This window comes from Schistocerca piceifrons, chromosome 5, assembly GCF_021461385.2.
Source record: "Schistocerca piceifrons isolate TAMUIC-IGC-003096 chromosome 5, iqSchPice1.1, whole genome shotgun sequence".
Lineage (NCBI taxonomy): Eukaryota > Metazoa > Arthropoda > Insecta > Orthoptera > Acrididae > Schistocerca > Schistocerca piceifrons.
Genome location: NC_060142.1, coordinates 270,126,311 through 270,132,918, shown reverse-complemented (window position 1 = coordinate 270,132,918; position 6,608 = coordinate 270,126,311). Strand labels below are relative to the sequence as shown.

Genomic DNA, 6,608 nt, shown 5'->3' with positions numbered 1-6,608 from the left:
GATGGAAACGCAGAGGTAGAAGCTCATCATATTGGAAAAATCCAAATAAAAAAACAAGTGTAGTAAAGACGTATAAATGAAAAAATAACACAGTGTGGAATAAGTACTAAAAATTAGCTCAAAATGACATTCACTAAAAGTGGCGTGGTCTTGAAGCAGAAAAACTCTACAGCACAAGGCATCAAGCAAAAATGATTCAAATGGCTCTGAGCACTATGGGACTTAACTTCTGAGGTCATCAGTTCCCTAGAATTTACAACTACTTAAACCTAACTAACCTAAGGACATCACACACAACCATGTCCAAGGCAGGATTCGAACCTGCGACCGTAGCGGTTGCACGCTTCCGGACTGTGGCGCCTAGAACTGCTCGGCCACTCCGGCCGTCCAAGGCATAAAGCATAATAGCTTAGACTATATATGACGGTAGTATCTGTTCCCGAAAGAACAGTTACCGTGGATGACCATGCAGCTTTGCTAGAAATGAAATGATAATTAAATGGACACCCTAGCTGCAAACAGGCGTTGATGTACTTCATTGGGGACATGTTGAAATCGTGTGCCCCGACCGGGACTCGAACCCGGGATCTCCTGCTTACATGGCAGACGTTCTATCCATCTGAGCCACCGCGGGCACGGAGGATAGTGCGTCTGCAGGGACTTATCCCTCGCACGGTCCCCGTGAGATCCACATTCCCAACATGTCCACACCACTACAGTCGTAGTGCGCCTAATAGATGTTTACCCGCGGTGGCTCAGATGGATAGAGCGTCTGACATGTAAGCAGGAGATCCCGGGGTCGAGCCCCGGTCGGGGCACATATTTTCAACATGTCCCCAATGAAGTACATCAACGCCTGTTTGCAGCTAGGGTGTTCATTTAATTATCATTTCAATAATAGCTTAGATTAATAAATTTTAAAAATGACTACGAAAGATAGTCCACCATCTACTATTGTGTTTCGTGCTGTACACATTTATCCGCCCACGAGCTGGGAATATTTGAGGTCGGAATTCTCCACTACCAATCAAGGATGGATGGGAGAGGCGTTGGCCAGCCGCAACGTAGTATTCGCGATTCTAACACGCGAATTTCTCTCCGACTACTGGGAGTCGAAGTCACGCTGATGAAAAAGTTGCTATGCATCGACAGCAGTCATGGTTGTCTGCTCTAAGGAGGGCTCGAGCTCATGGGAACACAGCGATTAATGTCGTCCGGCCCGCTAACTTTCTCACAGCAATGCCAGTAATTTCAGTAAATAGCAGTCGGCGCTGCGAGCTGCACAAGCTGATTGTGCAGAGCTGTTTTCGCTTAAAGTGAAGTGGCAAACGTCATGGGATACCGATATGCACATATACAGATGGTGGTAGTATACCTAGGTATAAAAGGGCAGTGCATTGGCGGAATTGTCTTTTGTACTCCGGTGAAAAAGTTTTCGACGTGATTATGACCGCATGACGGGAACTGGCAGACTTTGGACACGGAATGTTTGTTGGGGCGAGACACGCGGGACATTTCATTTCGGACATTGTTAGGGAATTCAGTACCAAATTTCTGGCATTACGTCTCACCATTGACGAAACAGTGGCCGACGGCCTCCACTTAACGACCGCGGGTAGTGGTGTTTGCGTAGAGTTGTATGTGCTGACAGACAAGCAACACTACGTGAACTACACACAGAAATCAATGTGAGACGTATGATGAACGTATCCTTTAGGATACGTGTGGTAGCAGATTAATGGGGTATGGTAGCAGACGACCGACACGAGTGCCTTTGCTAACAGCACAATATCGCATGCAGCGCCTCTCCTGGTCTTGCGACGATATCGGTTGGACCCTAGACGACCGGAAAACCGTGGCGTGATCAGACGAGTCCCGATTTCAATTGGTTAGAGCTGATGGTAGGGTTCTAGTGCGGCGCAGACCCCACGAAGCCATGAACCCAAACTGTCAGGAAAATACTGTGCAAGCTGGTGGTGGCTCCATAATGGTGTGGGTTGTGTCTGCTTGGAATGGACTGGGTCCTCTGGTTCAATTGATTGACTGGAAATGGTTATGTTCGGCTACTCGGAGACCATTTTCAGCCATTCATGAACATTATATTCCCAAACAACAACGGGATTTATATGGATGGCAATGCGCTGTGTCATCAGCCCACAATTGTTCGGGATCTATTTCAAGAAAATTCTAGACAAAACGGGCGAATGATCTGGCCACTCAGATCGCACGACATGATTGCCATCGAACAGTTGTGGGATATAATCGGAGGTCAGTTTGTGCACAGAATCCTACACCGCCAACTCTTTCGCAATTAAGGACGGCTGTAGAGGCGGCATAGGGGTATTTCTGCAAGGGACTTCCAACCACTTGTTGGGTCCACGTAACGTTGATTTGCTACACTACGCCGGAAAAAAGGAGATCCGACACAATATTAAGGAAGCTTCACATGACCTTTCTTACCTCAGTGTATATCTATGTGGGGCCTCCAGCAGTCTCACGATCTGCGCCAGGTGGTGAAAGCTCTGAGCGTGGAAATGCAACTCTGTGTGAGCCGTCTTGTAGCATACGCCTTGGCCCAAAGTTCAATCCACATTCTTCTTTACTTGAACATCCAGAAAGAGTAGCTCACCAGGCACTTCGATATCCATCGTCGGCCTGATATTCGAGTGAATTGAGTTGAGATGTGTAAGGAATCGGGTTGAGCTCTCATCTTCCATATCGCTTTAATATGTAAACACCGTCGACACGGCGAAAGGAGCGGATGGATTTCAGGGAGGCAGATTCCTATGTGCTCCAACCTTAAGTTAGCCACCACTGCTGAGAGTGGGCTGCCCATTGCGATTTCCTCCATGTGTCCTTACTATGCAATCTAAATAGAAAATGTGTTGACGCCAGGACTGACTTCAAAGTTTGACGGTTTTCAGATCAATCAATTAGCCAGTAATAAGTTTGAAAGAATCCTGGAGGGGGACTCTAGTAACGAGGGAGCTGACGAGGATGCCACTCTCCATAAGCTTAAAGGTGTTCAGTCCGCTTCCCCAGGCCGCAAAGCAGTGCCAATAGACCCCACGATCAGGAATAGTTGTGTATCCACCTACCTGCTCGCCAATCGAGGATATGCAATATATTTATGTGAGCAAATGCTAAAAACGCGTACACAACTCGCTATATTATGTTCCTCTCATCCACTAGGACATGAGAAAGCTTCAAGAACGAACTTGCACTTTCTAAGGCCGGGACATATCGAATTCTCTGCCAAGATGACAAACTGTACGTTGGACAAACCATCCACAGTGTTGGAAACCCACCGGCCGCGGTGGTCTCGCGGTTCTAGGCGCGAAGTCCGGAACCGCGCGACTGCTACGGTCGTAGGTTCGAATCCTGCCTCGGGCGTGGCTGTGTGTGATGTCCTTAGGTTAGTTAGGTTTAAGTAGTTCTAGGGGACTGATGATCACAGCTGTTAAGTCCCATAGTGCTCAGAGCCATTTTTTTTTGTTGGAAACCGATGGCGAGAGCATCAATGGCATACTCATTTTGGTACTGAGTAATGGAAGAATCCATTTAGATTCGAACCAATGACCCATATATCATCTGTAACTCTAGTTGCTTCTCAGTACACTTGGAAGACCACTCATATTTAATTACTAAAGTATATTAACAGCTGAGATATTATGAAAGAGTAATTCAGACAGCCTTTACGGGGTTGAATAATACAACAGTTATTCTGTTGTATTATAGAACAACATTCTGTTATATTATAGAACAAACGGCATACAAAATATTGCTACCGTAAGTGATCAGTTACCCACTGATCTAAATTTGTAAAGTCTTTTGAGGTTGACTTTGGTGATACAGCTCCTCCTTCCCGATGAGACATTAATTTGCTCATATTTTGAAGTAATTTCCACAGAATTCTTTTGGTTCAAATTTAGCAATTGACATTTCTTTCTACCTAAAAACTCACCTTTGGTGACTGTCAAATGGTTCAAATGGCTCTGAGCACTATGGGACTTAACATCTGTGGTCATCAGTCCCCTAGAACTTAGAACTACTTAAACCTAACTAACCTAAGGACATCACACAACACCCAGCCATCACGAGGCAGAGAAAATCCCTGACCCCGCCGGGAATCGAACCCGGGAACCCGTGCGTGGGAAGCGAAAACGCTACCGCACGACCACGAGATGCGGGCTTGGTGACTGTCTAGCTCTACTTTTTCTGTTGTGGAAAAGGTCTGTAGTATTATTCTTTAATCTGGGACCAGCCCAGATAGATGCATGTGTTAAGAAGCCACTTCTGGGATTCGGGGAGGTGCGCTGGCACCGGATCGAATGCCATTGACGACAAGGGTCGGTCTACCGGCAAGCCTGGGTGTGGTTTAGGCGGTTTCCCACACTCGAGTAGGTGAATACCAGGCATGAACCCAAGTCTTGCCTCATTTACACGATTTACAAACATTTATAGCATGTTCACATGAAAACACTACATGCACACAATTCCGGCAGACATATTCCTTTCCCGGGGTGGGGGGTAATATGGTGGCGACAGGAAGGGCATCTGACCAGCACTCAGATTAACCACGCCAAATCGAATGGAAAAAAACGCCGACCGCGCATAGATACTGGGAAAGGTACATGAAAAAAAGAAGATTATTGTTAATTTCCCGTATGAATACACACAAAATGTGTGTGAAATCTTCTGGGACTTAACTACTAAGGTCATCAGTTCCTAAGCTTACACACTACTTAACCTAAATTATCCTAAGGACAAACACACACACTCATGCCCGAGGGAGGACTCGAATCTCCACCGGGACCAGCCGCACAGTCCACGGCTGCAGCGCCTTAGACCGCTCGGCTAATCCCGCGCGGCGTGAGATTTGTGAAAGTCTCTCAGAAATTATGGAAGAATTAGGAAATATAGCCACTGTACTCTTCATCCAAGATGTGTAAGAATAACTCCTTTCACAAGCTTGTATTTTTAATATATCGTTCTCTTGGTGTAATTAACGTTTGAGAATTAATTGAACAAACATTAAAAGCTTGTTCCTCACTCTAAAAAACGGAAAAAAGTTAGTCAGCCATACTTTCTGAAATACTTCCTCTTTGAGTTGCGTTCTAAACAATATTTCATTTCATATTACTATTTATGTCACTCAAAGTTTCATAAAGATTTGCTCCAACAACTACTATGACATCATCTTTTAGCCAAAGCGTTGCAGATGCACCGACTAAGACGCTGTAATTTTCAGACGACACAAAATGGGGTAGAATGCTATATGAGGTTATAAATACGAGATATATTAGATCACAGCAGTGCTTCTGCGAATCGTAGTATGGGTGTAGCGCTATGTCACTCGGCACCATGACAAAACTGCGTTCCGTGACAGGCAGCAGGAGCTGCCAGTGCTAATGCAGCAACAGCAGCAGCGGCAGGCAAACTTGGCTAATGGTGCTTTCTGACGTGAGAGTGCATCTCCCTGGTGGCACCGAAGTTCGGGAGGTGATGTGTGCATGAATTAGCCGGGAACGCTCGTTTTAGAAGACCGCGTTACACATCTCTCAAGTGCAGTGTTGATCGGAGTATCAGAACGTTCGGTTGCTAAACAGCCATCGTCGCATCACTCATGCTAGAGACTCTGTGCGTACATACACCGGAGATTAAAACACCGCCGACTGATACTGTATCTAGAAACATTCTCGCTAATGAGACAACTTTGCAATGCCACCGAAGTTACAAGTGGTGCTCTGATCCATGCTTATTAATAAATGTACTTGAGTACAAAGCTGCCACATTGAGGTTACGAACTGTAGTACTACCAGACAAGAAATAGTGAAGTATACAGAAGCGAGGTAGGAAACGAAATGAAACTTCACTGGTTGAGAGGGTAACTGACGTTATTCGAGTGCTCACAATCGTGTCGAATAGAGAAGGAACTTGGTAGTATGAGCCAACATATCAGTACGACGTTGCACCCCTCTGGATGGATGCGTGCACTGAAGCCGTTGACTTTGATATCGTGGACACTGAGCGCTGGGATGGAGTACGTCCAATCTGGTCCAACACATAGTCTATCTAGGACAGACCTGGCGATATCACTGGGCACAAGAGTATTTCAGTATCACGCAGATGGTTTATAGAGACACGCGTCGTGCGTAGACGAGCACTGTCATGAAAAATGGTACCACAATACTGTAGGATTAGAAGCTAAGACATGAGGGCGCCGAAAATCCATGACATACAGTTTTGCCGTCAGAGGTCCATCAGTCATTACCACCCGTGACCTGAAGTCATACCTGATGGTTCCCCACACCATGACAATATTGTGCTTGTCGAAAACATTGGAACAATGGGAGTTCTCTCCCACTCGCCGCCAACTCGGTGACGACGGTCATCTGGGATAGTACAAAGCCGCGATTCATCAATGAAAGTAACGAGACGCCTTTCATCATCACTCCATGCTACCTGGACACAGTACCACTTCAAACGTAACCTTTTGTGCTGTGGAGTTGAGAGCAGCCTATTCATGGGACGGTAATTCCTCACGAAATAGCAGTGGCTGTGTTATTAAGAAGTGTGATGCAATGTTCCTCCTGACATGCATGCAT

At 46.0% G+C, this 6,608-nt stretch overlaps 1 non-coding gene across 1 annotated transcript; it reads right to left on the bottom strand.

The window, feature by feature from the left end:
- Positions 1 to 560: 560 nt before the first annotated feature.
- Trnat-ugu lies at positions 561 to 635 on the bottom strand. Its single transcript has one exon. It is a non-coding gene; the product is annotated as a tRNA-Thr (tRNA).
- Positions 636 to 6,608: the final 5,973 nt, after the last annotated feature.